At 38.8% G+C, this 7,028-nt stretch overlaps 1 long non-coding RNA gene across 2 annotated transcripts; it reads right to left on the bottom strand.

Annotated features, from left to right (window-relative positions):
• Positions 1–410: 410 nt before the first annotated feature.
• Positions 411–6,717, bottom strand: LOC307015362. 2 transcript variants are annotated; one of them, XR_013801487.1, is made up of 7 exons: positions 6,577–6,717; positions 5,611–5,725; positions 4,604–4,879; positions 4,437–4,515; positions 2,569–2,655; positions 2,370–2,483; positions 411–2,259 (listed from the first exon to the last, which is right to left on the bottom strand). It is a non-coding gene; the product is annotated as an uncharacterized lncRNA (long non-coding RNA). The 2 variants fall into 2 exon arrangements; XR_013801488.1 differs by having other exon boundaries at positions 4,433–4,515.
• Between the last annotated feature and the right edge of the window lie 311 nt (positions 6,718–7,028).

The raw sequence follows: 7,028 nt of genomic DNA on the forward strand, positions 1-7,028 counted from the left end.
AGCAGCACACAATGACTTTATCCACACCTAACCAGAAGACATTCAGTAAAAGCAATGCAATTCATGAGTGGAGAACGCAGACAGCGAGCAGGGGAAGAGAGATGCACTCAGCCACAAAGAGATAAGAAAGAGGGAAAAAGATGAAAGATAGCAACGGTGGGAAAAAATCCCCCCAAAACCTACATTTTCTTCTTCCTAATACACATTATTGAGGTAGATCCTCAGTCATTTGGGGCCTCCCGTTACCATTGTGTTCGCCCACATTCTGGTAGTTGTCAATGAACACATTTCTCAAGACAAGCCCCATTAGACAATGTATTTCAAGTTATTACATTATTACATTACATTGCATTGTCAAGGGGTGAACTCTGAGGCATGAACTCAAATGCACGACTCAACTCAGACTCAGGTAGTGTTCAAAATAAAGACTTTACTGGTATTGTCACAGTAACAAAACAGGGAAAAACAATAACACTCTTTCGAGGAAAAACAAGGACTATGATCATGAGCTTAGAGGAACGTAATATGTCCGTGGAGTAGGCTTGTACGTGTATCCTAAATGAGGAAACAAACTGGCAATGGACAGGAGGGGACTAGCACAATATATACACAGGGCAAGGGGAAACAGGGGAAAACAATCACAGACACAGGAGACAGATAGGGGAGTGGAGCGTGGAGGCCTGAAATGAGAGGGAGAATTACTTATTGGAATAAACATAAAGCACAGGACAAAGGGACATGACAAAACTAACATAAAGAATAAACTTTCACAATAAGTTTCTTAGACATGACATGCATTTAGCTGACGCTTTTATCCAAAGCGACTTAGAAGATACAAACTTGAAGAAAACCGAATCATATAAGTACATTAGGTTTCATAGAGCTAAAACATTTCAAGTGATACTCAACAGGCTTTAGATAAGCAGGTTCTTTGTTAGTATATAAGTGCTTTGTTAGTATATGAGTGCTTTGTTAGTATCTAAGTGCGTTTTGATTTTTGATTTGTTTTTTGATTTCATTGCTCGAAGTGGAGTCGAAAGAGATGAGTTTTCAGTCTGCGGCGGAAGATGTGTAAGCTTTCTGATGTCATTGGGGAGCTCATTCCACCATTTTGGAGCCAAGATAGCAAACCGACGTGTTTTTGTTGAACTTGTTATGGTGTCATTAGTTTGTAAAACCACACAAAGGAGGACTCAACCCAGTATATACAGTACATTCACAACATATCAGCTTTTTCTTTGTAATTAGATACCCTATAAAGCCTCAATGAAACATTTGTGGACAGTATATTAAATCACAGAGCTCCTACTGGACTTCTGCTATTAAATAAGACTTCACTCGTTCTATCCCTTACTCTATAAATGTTGAAAAAAAAAGAAAAATCCATACAAAGAAACCACACTCAACCGATCAATCAAGGTGAGTGAAGTATATACAAATTGTTTTGGACTCACGGGACTTACTGTAGATAAAAATATAGACACGCAAACTTCCAGCAGGATAAGGTCAGTTCAAGGAGTAAACTAGGCCACACGGCTTATCCTCTGAGTTTGAGAGGGATATGAATTTGAGTTGAACTGAAAGCACTGCAAACTCCAGAGGGATTTGGAGGAAAAGAAAAGAAAAGCAGAGACGGGCACAGTCCACTGTGTTGTTGGATTTTCCTTGCAAGAGCTCGTTGTAAGTGTCTTTTGATGCAGCGACATTGCTCACTCAATCATTTAAAACATCCATAAACTCGCAATTTTATGGAGGATAATAAAAAGGTCTAATTCAGTGGAAGCAAATAGCACCTTGTGTCCTGAGGCGCCCGTATGTCACAGAAGTGATATCAGATTGTTCGCTGTGTGCAGCCAAATTATATTTTTGTTTGCTTCAAAGTGCAAAACAATCTCGCAGACATCCAACGAGTGCTTTGAAGTACCGCTTGTATGCCAGGATGAGGCCAGTTTAATCCTCGAGAGTTGAAAAATGCATCGCTTCTGCTTAGTTGAGGGGTAGGGAATACTGTTTGTCTCTCTAAGAGTCTTGTAGTGAAAAACACACGTGAAATGGTTGTCCCTTTTGTGACAAAACAAATCCGAATACACAAGAAATAAATCCATCCACATGAGATGAAAGGTGGTAACAGGAGTATTAGTAGGGTACCGTCTCTGCCGTCACAGGGGTGGGACCCAGGAAGGCTGGTTTTGTTCGCAGAGCTTTTGTTCAGCCATGATAGCGACGATAAGCTTGAGCCTATTGTAAAGGTCCTTTGTTCTGAAAATAGAAAAACATACGAATTCAAAACTTATATTTTATCCTTCAATACCCTATTAGCTATTGGTTTTCAGTTCAAACACAAAACATTTCATGAACTCTGAACTTACAAATCCAAACACCGCCGCTGTGCAGAGAGCTGTTTTCAGACCCGTTGTCAAAGTCTCTGTGCCTCTCATCTCTGGTATCATTAGGCAGCAGCAGATAGCTTGGCCCCACAGCCTCTGTGGAAGGACGCAGTCAGACTTTATTCAACACTCGCCTGTCAATCAATCTGTTGTAAAGGAGAGATATCAAGAACTCACTGACCATGCTGTTGTCTGCAGGTCATGTTGTGGGTCAAAATCTTATGGTGCCAGCCACTGCAAGCTGAAATTGACTATATGGTGTTTTTGCCTGAAGAAAACAGCCATTATTTTGTCAGTACAACATTACCATATAAATGTGGTTAAATTATGCTGAATAATGGATTTACTTTCTGTGTTGCAACTTGATCAGAAAAACAAATGTATCAATCACTTTAATTGACTGTCAGATTTACGGCGCTGGCTTATGTAGGTATTCATTTATTAGGTACACCTGTACTGCGTCATAAAATCCGACACTGCAATAATAAATCTTATCTTTGCTAACAGCCTGTATGAATCATTTTATGGTCATTGTAAAAGGTTGAAGATTGTTTGTTTGTGTTGCTGTTATTGCTTCCAACTGCATAGGGGATCCTGGTAAGCACATTGAGTTTAAGTGCATCAATGTCTAACTGCGCTGTGACCCGACAATAGTATACAATATACTTTCAAATCCGTTTTCTGAAGGAAAAACATCAAGTTAATATCAAAAGGAAATACCTTTTTTAAATCTGGTATTTGTTAAAAGTATAGATTTCTGACAGGGCATTTGTTTGACTGAAGTTTATTTCATCCTTTCATATAAACCAATGACACTCTCAATTCTTCTCATCTGCTTTTGTTAAATTGCCTTGCAGCTGAAATCTGCTTTCTCACTATGATTAATCTACCTTCTCTCCAAGCTATGCTCATCATTTTTCATTGACACAGTAATGCTGGCTTGTTTCTATTATACTGTAATCTCATGAGTTGCCAACTGTATAGTTTTGTTGTTACATGAATTAGTTGAATGCAAGTCCTGTTTAATACTTTATTGCTTGATTTAAACATGACATGTTTTAATCTATGCTGATGGTGCCTCGTGTCCTATAGTACCTTGATCAAACTCCTCATTGCAGTAAAATTGCCTGTTGAAGATTATGACACCATTTATAAAGGCTCCACTGACGAACATGTTGAAGGTCGTACATTTTACAGAACATTTTTAGTTTTCTTCACAGTGGCACTATTAATTTACGAGACACCTTTTCCTTTTGCTGCAATGCTGAATGCCACTTCCAACCGAGTTGCTGAAAAATACAGTTTTTTACACTTAAGTATTTTCTTCCGTCCATCCAATTTTCCCCATCTCCTCGTCTAGAAAACCTATTTGCAGACTTTCTCTGCCCTACAGTGCTGCTCCTTAGTCACTGAATCAGCCTGTACATATTGTACAAGCACAACACTAGTAATCCAAGACCGACAAGATGTGCTTTTCAGTTTTCTTCTCAAAAATAGAAACATGCACACCCTTAAACCAAAAATGACGAGTGATGGAGATGTTTTAATGTCCTCTCAACTGAATATCACTTGAGAAGACATGGTACATTTTAAATTGACTGCATTTATATAGTGCCTTTCAACCCTATGAGACAAAGAGCTTTACAATTATCCTCCGAACACATTCACACATGCATTCCTACATTATCTACAGAGGCCTGTTTTGACCCTTGTATGATAACGGTTGATTATTATTTTGTATTTAAATGCGGTTCTGTCTTGGGATCAGAAATCCCTTTACCACTGAAATGCACTTAGACTATCAGTGAAATGCACTTGGAAGCAAACAATAACCATGGCTGGATCCAGTCCATAGTACGCCTGGCAGGATTTTTAGAGGTCAATGTGGATTAAATAGTTCAATGAAAAACCTCATTTAGTTACAGTGCAACTAAAATCTCCTTTTTCATGAAAGAAAAAGACCCAGTTAGAGCAAGACCCTACACCATGTCATCAACCTTTATTTTTTTAATTGTATAAACAAAATGCTATGTAGCTGAATTTACTTGCATTGTGTTTTCAAATCAATCCACATTTTGGGTTTGGTCACTGGTCACTTAGGCACGCTGTACTGGATCCATCATAGCCTCTAAAGCAGATGAAAATATTTAGGTTAACATTTGTTTAGCTGAAATAGATCATCAGAATATAAGCTATGTTTTTGATTGGACACTTACGTTGTGACTCGGATGATTCAGTTTTCTGGGTGGTAAAAAAGGAGATACAGTTCTGTGCCATGCTGAGGCAGAGAGTACAGAAGGTGTAGCTGCAGTCTCCTGAACATAAGCCAGAGCACACGTCCACACACATCTGGCAGCAGATGTCACAGCAGTGTTCAGAGCAATATCTCCAGTGGTCACACACACACGAGCAGCCACCAGCCGCTCTGCAGTCCTCCTTACTTTGCAGGCAGGAGTTGCAAGGTTTGCAAGAATGTAACCCCATGGGTCTGCCTGTTAAAAATACACACGGACAAGGGGAGACGAGTTATTGGAAGAAATCACTGTCTGGAAAAATGGACTCCTTTTCAAGTCTAGAATTGGAATTTCGGCTGTATATATAAAAAAAAAAGAAACTCTGTGGAGAAGAAGATGCTTATAATTGACTGTCAGCCTGTCTGAATTGTACAAGTTTCCTACTAGCTCAAGTTGAGTTCAAAGTTCTTGCAGTATTTGCGGATGTTTCTGTGAACAGTTTGTCTTTAGATAAAATGCTTGATGTCATACTTTGATCCCTGAGGCCTTTACTCCAGCCTGCTCCGTCATCTCCAACATGCATAAGACAAGGAATGAAGTCAGCTTGAACAGCAATTCTACCCTTCAAAAAAATCTTTAACCTCAAATGCCACTTCCAACCGAGTTATTCTCTGTTAACACAAAAACAAAATTCTCAGAACACCAAAGAAGCATGTTTGTCCCTCTTCTGGGCTTGAAGTTCAACAGAGACGCTCTTTCTCAGGACTACTTGTCACAGGGCCTTCAGGATAGAGACGGTGGTAAGCAAGGATAATGAGCAATGCAACATGAATTAGTAAACACTGATTTCATTATGACATTGTTACCAAACACCCAAGTTTCTGAACAGAATATAACAACGTAATAATGAGAGGAAAATATGATTTCTGGATTTATATGGAAAGGCCAAATACGTTTGGAAAGATGTAAACATTTGCAACACGACTTACCTCTTCAATCACTGATGGGGGGACTCCTCATTCAGAGAAAGTGAACTGCTGGGCAATGATCCCTCTGAATCTCTGTTTTAGAGAATGCAGTAGTGATGTAATTTCACCCATATTCCTGGGTGGAGTAGCAGAGATAAGGTCAATAATTGTCTAAGAGATTATTCATTAGCAATATTTGTACTCAAAGAATCTTCTCCAAACACTGCTCGCACCATTTGAAAAAGAAAAAGGAAGATTTTAGAACGCCAAACAACAATACAGTGAATAGGGCTTGGAAAAAATAGAAATGTTGACTCTTCTTTGAAATGTAATGGATACATTTGCTGATCATTGGATTAACTGGCTACTCATAATACAGGACGGGATTTAAATTTGAAATTACTCAGTTTTGCTACTTGTGTGTACCTCTTTCATCTGTATTATCTGAGGCTTCTTTTTATCTGAGGCTTGCAACATACCCCTTCACGTCAGAGTTGAACTTAGGCCAATGAAAGGTTGCTCGGTGTTACCTATCTGTTGTTCCCTTCCCTGGACATCTGTGTGCACTGACCCTTACTCAATCTCACTATTGAAACATAGCTAAGTACTCAAACAGGGAGACATTTTGTATAGAACATATAGTGTATAGAATATTTGATACTGGCTCTGTGTAACGGTTTCCCCCCAAAATAGTACACACTTTAAAGCTTTGCAGTCTTTTAACCATTTTATAAGTGATTTTGAAAACCCATTTTGTTTTATGTCTGTCTTTTTCATTCTAAAACTCAATAAAAAAACAAAGTTCACAAATAAATAAATAAAGATAGCAGTAGTATACCAGATGTTTGAAACAATTTGGAAGAATAAATTGCTTTTCTTTTGTACTCAAAAGTACATTTTATAGAGAAAACAATGTGCAGAGTTATTGTAATGATCCTGTTTTTACACATCAAATAAAGGCTGACATAAAAATGAAAGAGTACTCACTTTGCACACTGCAGTTGGAAGAAGAATCCTGACTTTCCCAGAGTATATATAACAGATAGCTCAATGCCAAACTGATCTTACATGACCATCATTAAATCAACAGTCTGAAGCCAATCACATTGATGTGTGACGCCCTGCGCACTGTCTTGAAGGCAACCTCAGTAGTCAATAGGCTGTTATGGGAGGGCCATCCGCTGATTAGGCTGTGCAGTGCCCTCAGGCCAGAGGCCCAGTGTCCCACCCTTCTTACAGCTCCACCCTATATTCCCCTTTGGTTTTTTCCTCCAATACCTCAATAGCACACATAACACTTATGAAATGCTTGCTGATACACTCGATTGCCGGTTTTCTGTTAACTTCAGTAGACATTCTTTAAGTAAAGGTGAATTATATTTCTTGTGTGGATTTACCCATTCTTTCTCTGAGCCATTTGTGTGAGGCATGTCAATAAA

Source organism: Notothenia rossii (genome assembly GCF_949606895.1).
Source record: "Notothenia rossii genome assembly, chromosome: 8".
NCBI classification, from domain to species: domain Eukaryota; kingdom Metazoa; phylum Chordata; class Actinopteri; order Perciformes; family Nototheniidae; genus Notothenia; species Notothenia rossii.